This window comes from Schistocerca piceifrons, chromosome 7, assembly GCF_021461385.2.
Source record: "Schistocerca piceifrons isolate TAMUIC-IGC-003096 chromosome 7, iqSchPice1.1, whole genome shotgun sequence".
NCBI lineage: Eukaryota > Metazoa > Arthropoda > Insecta > Orthoptera > Acrididae > Schistocerca > Schistocerca piceifrons.
The window spans coordinates 211,428,762-211,447,447 of NC_060144.1; positions in this window are offsets into that span (position 1 = coordinate 211,428,762).

An 18,686-nucleotide genomic window follows, 5' to 3' on the forward strand; every position below is an offset into this window, starting at 1 on the left:
CCTGTGCAAAGTGCTATTCCAGTGCTGCATACAGCAAAACCCAAACAAGTAGTTTGAAGCATTGCTGGCAGTTACAGTGGAGCAGGTATGGTAAGTCACAAGGACGCACTGATAGTGGCACGGATTCACATATCAGTATTGGAATTGATAACTGTAACTCATATGTTGCTGACTGGACCGAAAAATGGAAACGAGAATTGGGGAAGGGCTATCGACATTGGGGAATCTCTGGAAAGTGTCCCAGAGTGGACTTGTGTGTTCATAGGTGGCTGTGTGATGTGTGAATAGTGTGGCTACAACTTGTTTGAAGTGATGGAGTGACTAGTGTACAAATGAGGTGTGGATGTTTCTGTATGGCCAAGATGAAAGGTGGTAGGGCAGATCTTAACATGAAGACGAATTGGAGGTAAGTGCTAGGAGCATCTCAGGGACTCTGTGCTAGGTGCATGCCTGTGGAGGGTCAGTGTAATCAGCAACCACGTTTCTGCCCTAGGTAAATGAAACACACTTAAATAGTGACACTGGACTGCCTTGTCATAGGCTGAGGGATGTAGAGCCAGTAACGGTGTTACAAACGAACTGCAAATTGAGTGGCAAGCTGCAGTCACGTGCAGTGGTCCTTCCTTGTCGCTGACATGGTTGAGCTGGTTCTGGGAGAAGACTTTCTGCATTACTATCACCTGCCTCCTGACCTTACCCATGGTTTGTTGTTATGCCATAATGGTCAGCAGTCAATCATTGGTGTTATCAGTGAAGTTGTCACCAAACACTGTTGTCCATCTCCCACCACTTAATCACACTGAGATAAAACAATGGACCTCCTCATAAAGTGCTCACCTCTCGTCAATGAACTTCGCTGTCAGAAGTCCAACCATTCTTTGCTATGCAAATGACATTAGGAGATGCGAAAACATGGATCTTCAGCAGGGCATTGCTGACACTGCAGCATTATTTCATGCTGTCAAGCACAATTTTGCTGCCCTACAATGTTTTCAACAGCCATACAGCACATCTGTCTCTTTGGAGGATGCCAGTGTACTTCCAGAGCCTATCTGCAAGGAATCTGAACAGATTAATGAAATGCTGTGTCCATCTTCAGTGCATGACTGTGACAGTGTACCCACTGCTCTGCCCAGTAACACTGCTCTGCCAGTGACGCTGCTCTACATTGTGGCATGTTTCTGGCAACAGCTGTGCATCCTACTATCAGGCCAAAAACAGTTTGTGCTGTTCACAGTGGTACTGTTTATCATATAAACAGTACATCTGGCCTGCCTGTCTGACATAGACCTCGATGCCTCCCTCCCCACAAACTGAATAGAGGCGACATACGCTGTGGACGAACTAATAGAGGCAGGCATTGCCCGCCCTTCAGACAGTTCCTGGGTGTCTCCTATAAAGACAAATCATGGCACCTGTGTGGCGACTACTTGTGGGTCAGTGACCAAGCTATGATTGACAGTTATCCAGTCCCTAACTTATAGGACGTCACTCAATGTTAGCTGCTGCCAAAACATTCAGTTTTATTGACTGTAAAATAGCATACCTCCAGATTCCCATGGTGGAAGATGACATACCGAAGACAGTGATCACTACACCTATCGGACTCCGAGTCTTACTATAACAGTGGACGAGAGTGAGCTCGCTATTAGTGCCATGTTAAGACAGGAGATAACTGGCATTCCCCAGCCTCTGTGGTTTTTCTCTCATAAACTTTCAGACATCCGTTGTAAGTGGTCAACCTTTGACCATGAGCTACTCACCGTACCTCTTACTGTTTACGTGGATCACTGTCCCCTGGCTGACGTATTACACAACCCATTTGAGGACTCCTCCACCAGGCATTTGGGGCAATACCTCTATTTCATTTCACATACAGCAAAAGGTCATTATTTGTAATGTTGAGCATGGCTGTGATGTGGAGTCTGAGTGGGGTACAATCAAGTGGGAGGAGGGGGGGGGGGGTGCCCCGGGATCAGTGTTGGGACCACTCCTGTTCCTTATTTATATAAATGATATGCCCTCTAATATTACGGGTAACTCTAAAATATTTCTGTTTGCTGACAAAACTAGCTCGGTAGTAAAGGATGTTGTGTGCAAATTTGGCTCAGTTTCAAATAGTGCAGTTCATGACCTAAGTTCATGGCTTGTAGAAAATAAACTAACGCTAAATCACAGTAAGACTAAGATTTTACAGTTTCTAACACACAATTCGACAAAATCTGACATTTTAATTTCACAGAATGGGCATATGGTTAGTGAAACTGAACAGTTCAATTTTCTAGGTGTTCAGATAGATAGCAACTGTCTTGGAAAGCCCACTCTCAGGATCTTGTTCAAAGACTTAATGCTGCCATTTTTACTATTCGAATGGTATCTGAAGTAAGTAATCATATGACATGAAAATTAGTCTACTTTGCTTATTTTCATTTGCTTATGTCATATGGTATTATATTTTGGGGCAACTCTTCCCATTCTAAAAGGATATTTTTGGCTCAGAAATGGTCGGTTTGGGCGATAAGTGGTGTAAGTTCACGAACCTCTTGTCGATCCCTGTTCACGAGTCTGGGTATTTTGACGTTGGCCTCTCAATATATATATTCCTCACTGTCATTTCTTGTTAACAATATTAGCTTATTCCCAAGAATAAGCACCTTTCACTCAATTAATACTCAGCAGAAATCAAACCTGCGTTTGGATCAGACTTCCTTAACTCGTGCAGAGAGGTGTGATACTGCTGTATCCATTTTCAATAAGCTACCACTCGAATTCAAAAATCTTAGCTGTAATCCATGTGCTTTCAAATTGAAACTGAAGCATTTCCTCATGGGTCACTCCTTCTATTCTGTCGAGGAGTTCCTTGAAAAATTAAGCTGATTCTTGTTGTATTGTTGATTGTGTTTACTTAAACTTATGGACTGACTTTTTTTGGCTTCATATACATTTATATTTATCCGTTATTACATTTATGTTGTAATTTCATGTACTGACACATTCCATGACCTTGGAGATTTGCGTCTCAATTTGGTTTGGGGTTGGGGGTTGTTTGGGGGAAGAGACCAAACTTCGAGGTCATCGGTCTCATCCATTAGGGAAGGACATCGGTCTCATCCATTAGGGAAGGACGGGGAAGGAAGTCGGCCGTGCCCTTTCAAAGGAACCATTCCGGCATTTTTAAGTTCTAGATTCGCATATTTCACTGTTCGCATGATCTTTCATTGATTGTATCAATACCTGTCTTTATTATTACATAAAATGGCGCCGAGTGGGGATCGTGAGTGTGTAAAGTCCGGAAAAAAGTGTAAAAATAACGAGGAAAAGTGTTTATCGTGCAGTATAGTCAGTGTGTATTGTGAAAACTTGTGCATGCCATGCTACATAATAAAGAAAGTCGCAGAAAAAAACTGTGGAACCACAAGAAGTAATAAGGAGAATTACACATGTGGAGCATCTACATCATCTTTCGGGGAAACAAGTGTATTATTAAGTTCGGATCCCTGCCACTGCAAGAAACGTGCGGTTAAAGGTGTAATGTGCACGATATGAAAAACCGTGTTTCATTATTCATGTGTCAACGTAAATCCTAAACGTAAGATTTGGTTCTGCGCAAAATGTAGCAGAGAAGATCGTGTGCAAAACTTTAATAAGGTGGATTAGACAAACAATATCATTGCAGTGTTAGTGGAAGAGATACGCGTTTTACAAGACGAGTGCAACAAATCCCCGCAGCTGAACACAACGGGCGTAAATAAATCGCACAGTGAACTCCACTCAGGAACCATTAACTATAGTAGCAAAAATATAAGTCATAACTTGTGTAAAAAGTACGGGAGAGTAGGCGTAATGGCGTATGCGAAACAAAGTTCCGTTCGTGGTGTGCAAAAGTTGATCCGTCGCCGAAAACACGCGAAAATTCATTGTCAGAAAGGAAATATGATACCAATGTCAACAGGGCCAGACTAAACCCACCTATTCAATTATGAAACAGATACGAAGTGCTAAGCGAAATAAGTGATGATAGTGCTTCAGAAAATATATTTGAAAATACGCAGGTACATGTTTCAGCCGTTGCTGCTCCCTGAATAGGCCTACGTGCAATTCATGTCAACATATGCCTAGGTCACAGCAAAATGTACATAATCACATGGGAAAACTGCACATTCTAGCTGATAGCCATGGGCACGGAATAGCCTCTCTTGTTAATGGGGCATCAGTTGTGAAATCTATGAGTTATGTCAAGCCTGGGGCTTCCCTTTCGGAGGTAATTAAGAATGTTTACATGGATGAAATTATCAAGTTGACTTCAAAATACTTTGTAACTTTGTTTGGTGGCTCTAATGATGTATATAAAAATGAAACCTCTAAAGCCTGCTCAGAATTGGAAAAGCATCTGGCTCTTTTGTCTCATACAAACATTCTCTTTGTCAACATTCCACATCGCTATGATCTGCCACGCTGGTCTTGTGTGAACAGAGAGATTAGTGCTGCTAATGAGAGTTTTTCCAGTATATGCAGTCAATTCGAAAATGTTTGTGTTGTTGATATTAGTGCCATTGGTCGGAGATTCCACACTTCTCATGGCCTTCACTTGAATGGCCTAGGGAAGAAAATTGTAGCACAAAACAGTATTGGATGAAATAAAAAGGCACCAGCAAACACCTGCAGCACCATCAACGACAGTAACAGTAACACCACAAATATCAATAACAGCAGGTTCATCACAAGTAGCAACAACAGCAGAAGCAACAGCAACAACAAAATCAGCACCATTAGCAGCAGTAAAATTACCACAAATGGTCAAACCACAATCAGTAGACCGAGCGAGGTGGCGCAGTGGTTAGACACTGGACTCGCATTCGGGAGGACGACGGTTCAATCCCGCGTCCGGCCATCCTGATTTAGGTTTTCCGTGATTTCCCTAAATCACTCCAGGCAAATGCCAGGATGGTTCCTCTGAAAGGGCATGGCCGACTTCCTTTCCCATCCTTCCCTAATCCGATGAGACCGATGACCATGCTGTCTGGTCTCCTTCCCCAAACCAACCAACCAACCAACCACAATCAGTAACTGCAACTAAACCTTCGGCGGAAACAACAGCAAAACCAACAGATACTCCAACAACAGATCCATCATCAACAGAAATAGTGCCAATAAAAGAATCAAAGGCAGCAACAGCACGAAGAATCCTGTCAGCACCACCACCACCACCGGCCACAGAAACAGCAGCAGCAGCAACAACAGCAGCAGCAACTGAACCAACGACAACAGTAGCAGCAGCAACAAAACCATCAACAACAGTTGCAGCAACTTAACACTGCCTAAGGAGGAGTCAAAGACAAGGTACATCATTAAATAAGGATTTTTTATGGGTTCAGACAAAGAAAAGGAAAAGATTGTGACAAATCAGGAAGAAAATTTGCAGATAAGTCACAACTACTATGGAAAAAGCAGCACATTACCAGGTAATGACAAAAGAAAAAATACTTGCAAAACAGTCAGGATAATGTGTCAGAATATTCAATGCCTCAGAAACAAAGTACTAGATCTAGTAGTAGCTTTAAATAATCTTGCTGATGTCTCTTGTATTTGTTTATCTGAACACTGGTGCAAGGCTAGTGAATTAAGTCTCATAAATATAAGCAAGTTTAATTTGGCATCACATTATTGCCAAAGTGTTTTTAAAAATGGTGGGGTATGCATTTACTCTAGAGTAGGACTGCAGTTCAAAGTGAAAACAGAATTGGACCATCTAAATATAGAAAAACATTTTGAATCATGTGCCATAGAGTTAAAAACTGAGGAGAAGAGTGAAAAACTAGTTGTCATTACAATATATAGATCTCCACTGGGTGACAAAAACATATTCTTCAAAAAAATAGAAGCAGCACTAAACACTTTTTATAGTAATGAAGTGAAATTATTTTTATGTGGAGATTTTAATATTAACCTGTTAATTGAAAGTGATGAAAAAAGACAGCTTTTGAGTATACTCAGCAGCTTTCACATGAAACCACTCTTTACAGATGCCACCAGAATAACAGAACTGTCATCTTTTCTTTTAGACGATATTTTCACAAATATGGAGAATGGTATCACTGAGCCACTAAACGTAAACTTAGGTCTTTCGGATCACAATACACTGTTGTTGTTGTTGTTGTTGTTGTTGTGGTCTTCAGTCCTGAGACTGGTTTGATGCAGCTCTCCATGCTACTCTATCCTGTGCAAGCTTCTTCATCTCCCAGTACCTACTGCAACCTACATCCTTCAGAATCTGCTTAGTGTATTCATCTCTTGGCCTCCCCCTACGATTTTTACCCTCCACGCTGCCCTCCAATACTAAATTGGTGATCCCTTGATGCCTCAGAACATGTCCTACCAACCGATCCCTTCCTCTGGTCAAGTTGTGCCACAAACTTCTCTTCTCCCCAATCCTATTCAATACCTCCTCATTAGTTATGTGATCTACCCATCTAATCTTCAGCATTCTTCTGTAGCACCACATTTCGAAAGCTTCTATTCTCTTCTTGTCCAAACTATTTACCGTCCATGTTTCACTTCCATACATGGCTACACTCCATACAAATACTTTCAGAAATGACTTCCTGACACTTAAATCTATACTCGATGTTAACAAATTTCTCTTCTTCAGAAACGCTTTCCTTGCCATTGCCAGTCTACATTTTATATCCTCTCTACTTCGACCATCATCAGTTATTTTGCTCCCCAAATAGCAAAACTCCTGTACTACTTTAAGTGTCTCATTTCCTAATCTAATTCCCTCAGCATCACCCGACTTAATTCCACTACATTCCATTATCCTCGTTTTGCTTTTGTTGATGTTCAACTTATATCCTCCCTTCAAGATACCATCCATTCCGTTCAACTGTTCTTCCAAGTCCTTTGCTGTCTCTGACAGAATTACAATGTCATCGGCAAATCTCAAAGTTTTTATTTCTTCTCCATGGATTTTAATACCTACTCCGAATTTTTCTTTTGTTTCCTTTACTGCTTGCTCAATATACAGATCGAATAATATCGGGGAGAGGCTACAACCCTGTCTTACTCCCTTCCCCACCGCTGCTTCCCTTTCATGTCCCTCGACTCTTATAACTGCCATCTGGTTTCTGTACAAATTGTAAATATCCTTTCACTCCCTGTATTTTACCCCTGCCACCTTTAGAATTTGAAAGAGAGTATTCCAGTCAACATTATCAAAAGCTTTCTCTAAGTCTACAAATGCTAGAAACGTAGGTTTGCCTTTCCTTAATCTTTCTTCTAAGATTAGTCGTAAGGTCAGTATTGCCTCACATGTTCCAGTATTTCTACGGAATCCAAACTGATCTTCCCCGAGGTTGGCTTCTACTAGTTTTTCTATTCGTCTGTAAAGAATTCGTGTTACACTATTAACATACATAAATTACTCTATCCCCAAGGCAGTAAAATATAAGTGGGGATACAAAAGGCACTTCTATACAGAAAAAGTGAATACCTTCATCCAGTTGTTAGCTAATGAAACCTGGGAAGATGTCTTTGCACAAACAACAACCAAGGAATCTTTCAATGCTTTTTCTAGTACATTCATGTCCCTATTTGAGATGTGTTTCCCAAAAAAGCTCACAAAGATCAATGTCACGCATAGGAACACAAGCCAGTGGATAACACCTGCTATTAGAGTATCTAGTAAAACACTAAAACATATCAGTCAACTCAAAAAAGATAACAAAGATGAACACTTCACAGATTATGTTAAGACATACAAGAAAATTTACAGGAAGGTGATCAAAAAAGCCAAGACAATGCACAATGACAGTGTAATTGCTGGGTCAGCAAACAAATCAAAAGCTATATGGAATGTAGTAAAAAAAGAAATAGGCCCAAGCAAAAATGTTAGAAATCCAGATGACTTTGTTTTAAAAGATGATCAAGGTGTGCTAGTCAGAAATCTTACTTTAGCAAATTACATTAATGACTACTTCATAAATAGTCCAATCAATCTGAGTAAAAATTGTTCTAAGATTAGTAGAACATCAATCCCAAAAGAACAAAGTGTTAATTCATTATTGCTACCTCCCACGAACAAATTGGAAGTTAATCGAATAATAAAAACAATGAAGAAAAAAATGTCCTCAGGGATTGACGAGATACCTTGCTCAGTCATGATGAGATGTGCTAGTGTCATATCAGACCCACTCTCACACATCATAAACATATCATTTTCAGAAGGTGTCTTTCCACAACGATTAAAAATTGCAAAAGTAAAACCATTGTGCTGCTTAGTAAAGTTTTGCAGACATGAAACTTCCTGGCAGATTAAAACTGTGTGCCCGACCGAGACTCGAACTCGGGATCTTTGCCTTTCGCGGGCAAGTGCTCTACCATCTGAGCTACCGAAGCACGACTCATGCCCGGTCCTCACAGCTTTACTTCTGCCAGTATCTCGTCTCCTACCTTCCAAACTTCGGTAGCTCAGATGGTAGAGCACTTGCCCGCGAAGGGCAAAGGTCCCGAGTTCGAGGAGTCTCCGTCGGGCACACAGTTTTAATCTGCCAGGGAGTTTCATATCAGCGCACACTCCATTGCAGAGTGAAAATCTCATTCTGGAAACATCCCCCAGGCTGTGGCTAAGCCATGTCTCCGCAAGTATCCAATCTTTCAGGAGTGCTAGTTCTGCAAGGTTCGCAGGAGAGCTTCTGTAAAGTTTGGAAGGTAGGAGACGAGATACTGGTAGAAGTAAAGCTGTGAGGACCAGGCGTGAGTCGTGCTTTGGTAGCTCAGATGGTAGAGCACTTTCCCGTGAAAGGCAAAGGTCCCGAGTTCGAGTCTCGGTTGGGCACACAGTTTTAATCTGCCAGGAAGTTTCATGTCTGCAAAACTTTACTAAGCAGCACAACATTTTTAAAAACTAAGACCTACATTCAGTTAAAGCATACAGTAAAACTGTGTTGTACAGTAATTTCAAATGAACCATATGAGCAAGTAAGACACACAATAGTTTAATCTTTTGTCTGCTATTGCAGTCACATGCTTAATAAGTACTTCATTTCTTTCTCGCACATAAGAAAACAACAAATCATCTACTTGCTTTTCTGTTGTTTCAATAGTAACCTTTGTTAGCAAATTTTAGCAATGTGCCATTTGTTCATGTGGATGCAGACATTTATAGATATCTTCACCAAGAACATGTATACTCATGTACAAACTGACCTTCGGCAGGTACTTGAGAGGCACACTACTACATTTCCCAGTGAATATCCATTCTTAATGTCATTCAGTGGACTGGCACAGCAAAGAATTCTACCTCAAAGCTATAATCTATATTTCACAGTAGTTAGACATTGGTTAAAACGTGGCCTATAGCAGTGTGAGTGAGTTATTGAACAGCCTATCTTTCATAATGTGCGGGTCTTTACTGAGTGCAACCCAAAACTATTTGGTATCCAGTGTATTACCTTGGTGCACCATTTACTTTAAAGCATTTACGTTTTTACTGGTTCTCATGTAGCTCACATTCATGTAATCTAGTAGTTTGTCTATGATTCCTTCTTTTTCTTTTTTACTGGAAATGATATCGGTATCATCCAGCTTAATTAACTCCTATTTCTTGGCTGTCCATGGCTTAAAACAATTACTTCTATTTACCAAATTGCAAACATACATTATTGCTTGTCACTGCTCATGTTATTGACTTTTAACTGTATTTCTTATAGTGCCTTACCTCCTAAAAGCAATTTATACAGCTTCCTACCCAGTAGAATTCACACAAAAAATCGGTAAATCAACCTCTCAAATTATGGTTCTAACCACCTAATATAAGGTCATTCTTATACAATGCCAAACACAAAATTACAATTAACCATTCTAAATTAGCAACCATACAACAGAAATAAACACGTGACATCTGGAAATAAATTCACTCACTGAACAAAGCTTCATTCTCTTGGCCTCGGGGCATAGAGATGCATGTTTCTTAGCCCAAGGTGTGATGGCAGTAACTTATCTTTCTTCTTCCTAACCTCCTTTACCACAGCATCTTTACTGTGTGGTGAAATATTTTGAAGTGGACTTGTTGGTACTGCAAGGGGTGGTGGAACTTGACCGTGATACAGCTTTAATTGATCAAAATGTACAAACACGTTACAATCAGGCAGCTAGACCTCCACATTAGCAGGAGAAGTGATTAGTATGGTACGATATGAGCCCTGATATTGCGGCATGAATTTTTAGTTTTTCCTTTCATAAGCACAGGACTACAAAGCAGAACTATATCTCTGGGTTTGTGCTGGAGGAGCGCAACTCCTTTCTTGCTTCATTGCAATTGTCTCTGAGTAGCGTTGGGATTATTTTGCTTAACTTGTTTCCAGATAGCTTTAAAGCGATATGCCAACAGCTTAACCTCAGCCATATCAATGCCAGGTGGCAATTTATCCAGTTCTAATGGGAAGCTCATGGGTCCTCTAAACACTGCCTCACAGGATTTATACCACTATTGTACTCAGCAGCTTCATAAGCAATATACCGGTCCCATTCGGTGTGTAATCTTTGATGTAATAAGACAGTATTTGAATGATTGTGTTATGGTCAATTCCAAGATGATCATTAGCCTTTGGCTAAAAGGGTGTTGGCCGCCATTTTTTTGATTCTCAATAATTTTCATAATTGTACTAATGGGGTAGACATGAAATTAATTTCTTGATCAGTCAAGATAGGATCCAAATTTCCAATTGTAACATTAAATGACTGACAAAGGCACATGCAACCGTTTCTGCAGTCACATCTGCAAATAGTACTAGAATTATGTACCTGGAAAAGTTATTGTTGATAGATAATATGTGTTTCTTATTCTGTGTGCTCTGTGGAAATGGCCTAGCGATATGCAAAGTGACATTTTGAAATGGTTTAGTTTCATCTGGTAGGGTTTGTAAGGGTGTGAGTCCCCTCCAGGCACAAAGCAAGCAAGTTTGTACGAACTTCTAAACATCAGTTTGTCTGCCCTTACACCAAAACATTGAAGCTAGTCTGGCATTCATGGCCCTTCATTCATTATGACATGTCTGCAAACTTTCATGACACTCAGCTGTTATGTGCTGCTGCTGCTGCTGCTGCTGCTGCTGCTACTCTTTAGGAATTACTACTCCATTATCCAGGGGTGTCTTGTGATATAGAATACCATCCCCTATAGCAAAATCTGGAAGGGAAGTGTATTGGTATCATTCTACATGTCTCTCTTGTGTGCTTGTCTGAATCACTCTGACTAACAAATCAGCATTCTGGTGTAAATGCTCTTTTTTGTGCCATACTTTGTAACCATATTCTCATAATTTTAATAGCCAACAAGTTAAATGACTACTGTGGTCCTTCAAACTCAACATTCACAAAAGGGCATTGTGGTCAGTGAACAAATGAATTTTTGTTAATACAAATAGCATTGAATTAGTTCACTCCAAAAATAAGTGGTAACATCTCCTTCTCAGTGTTACTGTAAATAATTTCTGCTGGGTTCATCTACCCTAGAAGCATAACCTACTGGTCTTTCCTCACCATTACATTCCTGTCTAAGAACAGCTCCAACAAAATAATCCGAGGTCCAAGGTGTCAGTAGAAAGGATAACTGGTCAAAACATACTTAATTTTCCTCATGGATGCGTCACACTCCTCTGTCCATTCAAATGCAGCACCTTCCTTCAGCCAGCTAGTTAATGGTGTAGCTAATCCTATGCAAAACAACAGTAATAATTAGCTCAGCCAAAAAGGACTGCAGCTACAACATCAAGAAAGACAGCTGTGACATTCTCTTTCCTTGTGACTGCATTGTATATGTCAGAGGTTAAAATACATTAAGACCAAGAAGAGAGAGACTGCGAAGGAATTATCCAAATGTGGACAGAAATCAGTAGGTGTGATGTACATGCACAGACAAACAAATGATTACTGTTTCAGAAAAATTTGATGATTTATTCAAGAGAAGAAGCTTCACAAACTGAGCAAGTAGTAACACGATGGTCTACTTCTAGCCCTTATATGAACAGTTATTTAGCTTGGAATTGATTAATAGAGCTGCTGGATATCATCCTAAGGGATATAGTGCCAAATTGTATCTGATTGGTGTGTTAGGTCATCAAACTTCGGAGCTGGTTGGAGGACCCTGCCAATAATACTCCAAGAGTTCTCGATTGCGGAGAGATTTGGCGACCTTGCTGGCCAAAGTACATCTACATCTGCATTTATACTCCACAAGCCACCCAACAGTGTGTGGCAGAGGGCACTTTACATGCCACTGTCATTACCTCCCTTTCCTGTTTCACTCGCGTATAGTTCGCGGGATGAACGGCTGCCAGAAAGCCTCCGTATGCGCTCGAATCTCTCTAATTTTACATTCGTGATCTCCTCGGGAGGTATAAGTAGGGGGAAGCAATATATTCGACACCTCATCCAGAAACGCACCCTCTTGAAACCTGAACAGCAAGCTACACTGCGATGCAGAGCACCTCTCTTGCAGCTTGCCACTTGAGTTTGCTATACATCTCCGTAACGCTATTACGCTTACCAAACAACCCTGTGATGAAACGTGCCGCTCTTCTTTGGATCTTCTCGATCTCCTCTGTCAACCCGACCTGGTACGGATCCCACACTGATGAGCAATACTCGAGTATAGGCCGAACGAGCGTTTTGTAAGCCACCTCCTTTTGTTGATGGACTACATTTTCTAAGGACTCTCCCAATGAATCTCAACCTGGCACCCGCCTTGCCGACAATTAATTTTATATGATCGTTCCACTTCAAATCGTTCCGTACGCATACTCCCAGATATTTTACAGAAGTAACTGCTACCAGTGTTTGTTTCGCTATCATATAGTCATACAATAAAGGATCCTTCTTTCTATGTATTCGCAATACATTACATTTGTCTATGTTAAGGGTCAGTTGCCACTCGCTGCACCAAGTGCCTATCCGCTGCAGATCTTCCTGCATTTCGCTGCAACTTCTCTGTATACTACAGCATCATCCGCGAAAAGCCGCATGGAACTTCCGACACTATCTATTAGATCATTTATATATATTGTGAAAAGCAATGGTCCCATAACACTCCCCTGTGGTACGCCAGAGGTTACTTTAACGTCTGTAGACGTTTCTCCATTGATAACAACATGCTGTGTTCTGTTTGCTAAAAACTCTTCAATCCAGCCACACAGCTGGTCTGATATTCTGTAGGCTCTTACTTTGTTTATCAGGCGACAGTGCGGAACTGTATCGAACGCCTTCCGGAAGTCAAGGAAAATGGCATCTACCTGGGAGCCTGTATCTAATATTTTCTGGGTCTCATGAACAAATAAAGCGAGTTGGGTCTCACACGATCGCTGTTTCCGGAATCCATGTTGATTCCTACAGAATAGATACTGGATTTCCAGAAATGACATGAAACGTGAGCAAAAAACATGTTCTAAAATTCTACAACAGATCGACATCAGAGATATAGGCCTATAGTTTTGCACATCTGCTCGATGACCCTTCTTGAAAACTGGGACTACCTGTGCTCTTTTCTAATCATTTGGAACCTTCCGTTCCTCTAGAGACTTGCGGTACACGGCTGTTAGAAGGGGGGCAAGTTCTTTCACGTACTCTGTGCACAATCGAATTGGTATCCCATCAGGTCCAGTGGACTTTCCTCTGTTGAGTGATTTCATTTGCTTTTCTATTCCTTGGACACTTATTTTGATGTCAGCCATTTTTTCGTTCGTGCGAAGATTTAGAGAAGGAACTGCTGTGTGGTCTTCCTCTGTGAAACAGCTTTGGAAAAAGGTGTTTAGTATTTCAGCTTTAAGCGTGTCATCCTCTGTTTCAATGCCATCATCATCCCAGAGTGTCTGGATATGCTGTTTCGATCCACTTACTGATTTAACGTAAGACCAGAACTTCCTAGGATTTTCTGTCAAGTCGGTACATAGAATTGTACTTTCGAATTCACTGAACGCTTCACGCATAGCCCTCCTTACGCTAACTTTGACATCGTTTAGCTTCTGTTTGTCTGAGAGGTTTTCGCTGTGTTTAAACTTGCAGTGAAGCTCTCTTTGCTTTCGCAGTTTTTTCCTAACTTTGTTGTTGAACCACGGTGGGTTTTTCCCATTCTGTATCTGGTAAATTGAAATCTCCACCTAAGACTATAACATGCTGAGGAAATTTATTTGAAATATATTCCAGATTTTCTCTCAATTGTTCTGCCACTAATGCTGGTGAGTCGGGAGGTCGGTAAAAGGAGCCAATTATTAACCTAGCTTGGTTGTTGAGTATAACCTCCACCCATAATAATTTACAGGAAGTATCCACTTCTATTTCACTACAGGATAAACTACTACTAACAGCGACAAACACGCCACCACCGGTTGCAAGCAGTCTATCCTTTCTAAACACCGTCTGTGCCATTGTAAAAATTTTGGCAGAATTTATCTCTGGCTTCAACCAGCTTTCACTACCTATAACAATTTCAGCTTCGGTGCTTTCTATCAGCGCTTGAAGTTCCGGTACTTTACCAACGCAGCTTCAGCAGTTTACAATTACAATACCAATTGCTGCTTGGTCCCTGCATGTCCTGACTTTGCCCCGCACCCTTTGAGGCTGTTGCCCTTTCTGTACTTGCCCGAGGCCATCTACTAAAAAACCAGTCCACATCACACAGCTCCTGCTACCAGTGTAACCGACTGCTGGGTGTAGTGGACTCCTGACCTATCCAGCAGAACCCAAAACCCCACCACCCTATGGTGCAAGTCAAGGAATCTGCAGTCCACACAGTCGCAGAACTGTCTCAGCCTCTGATTCAGACCCTCCACTCGGTAGGGTCTGGCAAGCATGAAGACAAGCAGCAGAAACTATCAGCATTATCTTGCTGAAATGTAAGCCCAGGATGGCTTGCCATGAAGGGCAATGAAATAGGGCGTAGAGTATCATTGATATCCTGTGCTGTAAGGTTGCTGCAGATTACAGCCAAAGGGGTCCTGCTATGAAATGAAGTGGCACCCCAAACCGACACTCTGGTTGTCGGGCTATAGGACCAGTGACAGTCAGGTTGCTATCCCACCGCAGTCTGGGGTGTCTCCAGACATGTCTTTGCTCGTCATTGGGGCTCAGTTCAAAGCAGGACTCATCACTGTAGACGATACTGCTCCAGTCAGTGAGATTCTAGGCCAAAGTTACAGAAATGTCGGACTTCCAAACGTTACAGATGTGATAAGTGTAAACGCATAGGATCCCAATGTACGGAAAATCTGAAAAGGAATTGGAAAAAAAAGATGAAAAATTAAATGTGTTGTAGACTGTGAAGGAGAGAATGTAGTAGTGAAGGTGAATTGCAAAGAATTATGTAAAGAGTTTGATTTTTTTTCTGTTAGATGCAGTAGCACATAACAGGAAAAAGCTATGAATGTACACATACTAGTTGATACTTGTGAGGTTCAAAGATTGCAAGGAGTCACACATGGAACAGTGAGCATGTTTGGGATTATGATACTCAAGTTAAGGATAGCAGATAATGTTTTTAGGAGAGTATGCGTGACGAAAGGAACAGGCACTGTGGCGACTACGGCCATTATGAATTACGTAAAATGTATTCACAATTTTGAATATGGACAACTGTCAGCTGTAGAGTGGAATGACAACAATGAAAATCTGTACTGGATCAGGACGCAAACCCGGATTTCCTGCTTATCATGAGCGTTTGGCTTACCATTTGGCTATCCATGCACGACTCATGGCCTGTACTTGCACATCCGTTATGTATTTTCCCGTACAGGTGAGACATTTTACTTGGAAGTCACTTGCTCATGTTGGCAGATAAATACTATATTGCAGTGCCTGTATTATTCTGAATTACAATACAAAGTTCCTTTGGACATGCATGTAGATGCATGACTGATGACCTGTGGAAGTTTAGGTCTAGTTGTGAGTCATGCATAGATAGCCAAATGGTACGGCGGCTGGTCGTGATAAGTGGAAAATCTGAGTTCAAGTCCTGGTATGGAACAAATTTTCATTGTTGCCATTCCAATCGACAGCTGATGGTTGTCCATATTCGCAACTGCAAATACATTTAATGTATTTCATAATGGCTGTAGTCACCACAGTGCCTGTTCCTTTGTGCATATATGCATGCCCAAAGGAACTTCACATTGTAATTCAGAATATCAAGGGTACTGCAATATCTATTTATCCGCCGACACTGGGCGAGCAACTTCCAAGTAAAATGCCTCACCTATACAGAAACATGAACAGTGGATATAGACGTACAGGTTGTAGACACGTAGTTGATGACATAAGGAAGTTTGGGTCTGGCCGTGAGTCGTGCATGGATAGCCAAATGATAAAGTGACAACTCATGATAAGCAGAAAATCCAGGTTCAAGTTCCAGTGTGGCACAGATTTCCATTGTTGTCATTCCATTCTGCAGCTGATGAATTTCCATATTCGCAACTGCAAATACTTTTAATGTATCCATTATAATGGTTTGATAGGAAGGGATTTCGTAAAAAGACAGAGAGTGATCGTTAGCTATAAGTCCAGAGGGCTAGAAGTCAAGGAATGGGACCCTCCATTGTTGATGGTACCTAAAAGTGAGGCACCAGTAGAACTAATGGAACCATGAGAGAGTATTATTGTGGAATGGTTATGCGCAGGATAGGTGAAAGGGACATCATGATTATAATTGTGTGATTAATGAGACACCAAACACATACAAGGGGAAGAGACAGTTGAACAGTACTGCCAAAGGAATTTGTTATGGCAGAATTTTGTCAGTGAAAGCACAGACTGAAGCATCAGTCAGGTGAGAGAGAGTAATATGGGATGAGGTACAGTAGGAAAAGAGAACTTTGCAACTGGAAGGGAATGTTCGGGTCACTTGAAGAGAAAGTCATGAGACGCGAATAAAGAAACACGGGAATATTTCTGACGGTGAAGAAATTATAAAGCCGGAGCAAGAAGCACTAAAGGGAGCATACATTCCATAAATACATTCTAGTATGTAATACACAAGGAGAGTGTGTTATCAATGTCTTGAATACAAATGAAGAAGAGTATGTTGTACATTTAATTACAGAAATATTATGCAAAGCCTAACAGTAAGGAGGGCATGAGAAACACTGGAGCATGCACAAGAATATAAGAACTGTGTTGTGCAGGTGCAGGTCTGCGATTCTTTCCAAATAGGGCACTTACATGAGGATAAGAAAGTGATACAATGTTGACCAGTTTGCACAGCTTCTCTTCAGGAGCAGTGTTTCTTGTTGTCCCATTTAGGTTTCATTTAGTTCAAATACAATAAGCCTGGCTGAGCATCTCATCAATATAGATACATTTGTTGTCATCCCCATGATTATTTATGAATGTTTTTGCTCATCTGTAGGTTCTTCACATTTCACCAAACGCCCATGAAGCCTGAGCTCCTTGCATGCAGGGGGTTTGAATTCTTCTGTGGGTTGTGGAACAGCCTGGACCGAAAGGCTCCTGACTGAACGTTATCAGTAGATGTTCTGTTGAAGAGCATTCCTTTTCTCAAATCGGGACACAAAGGCACTGAAAATCAGCCTCTAACAGGGGCTCATTAACATCTGCCTGCATGAAAGTCCACCTGAAAGTTCGCCATTTCCGAAGTCAATGTACAGTAGAACCATACATCATAATAATCAAACCATTTGCCATGTTTAGTTGTATGACAGACCTGCAGCACTAGGAAGGGCAGTGGTGTTCAGGATCATGCTGATCTCAGAAACTGAGTCCACCAGAATATATTAGTAGGTACTACTGCCAAGTACATAGTCAGCCATTGCAGTCAGATACTGGAAGCAATCTAATTTGATTCACATGGTTCCAGTTTTGGCATACTTTCACAATGTCTCAACCTCTGACACCTAATGGTGCAGCATTTGAGTGCTTGCATGGAAAGAAGCACTTACATATGGTAGTTTCAAAGCACGTGTGGAACCAACAACTTTGTATGGTCATTCAGCCTTAGGTAGCACCTTGAATGATTAGTGGCACTACTCGGTTTGTTGTAGTCAGCTGCTCATGATGCATCTCGGTCACCAGGAGGCACCACGTGTGGAGAGAGCATTGGGAGTCTGTGGATGTGTTTGTTTCTTCTCGGCCGCTAGCAGCCATAGTGAAGACCAAAATGGCTGCAACAGCTTTGTAGGTGGCATGTTGTGGAACATCAGATGTGATCAGCTCTACTCGATAGCCACCTGCTACATCGCAGCACAATACGGCTGCTGAGTACATGTCTCACTGGTGGGTGGTGGGTAGCAGGGGCATTCATCTTGTAATGCAAAAAAAAAGTGTTCTCCTATAAGTTAACCTCTTGTGAGGGTACTTCATTACAAATTAAGGACACTTGAATCCCATAAGGCAATTTACTTGCTCAAATGACCCACAGTGTATTGTATAGCATTAATGTAGCATCCTTAGAGTTCATACATAATTGCAAGCGTATCTGCACATTCAACCGCTTCAAGGAAACTGCTTGTCGAATCTGTTACTTGGGTAACTTGCACAGTTTTTTTAAGTAATGCCATCTTAGTTATCTCAGATTTCTGAAATGCACGTGGTGATAGGATAACATCACTGATCTAGAAGCTTTTTCTCCTATGTGATGCAGTAATGTGGAATATTTCACTCTATCGTCAATAATGTTGTGAGTGGAG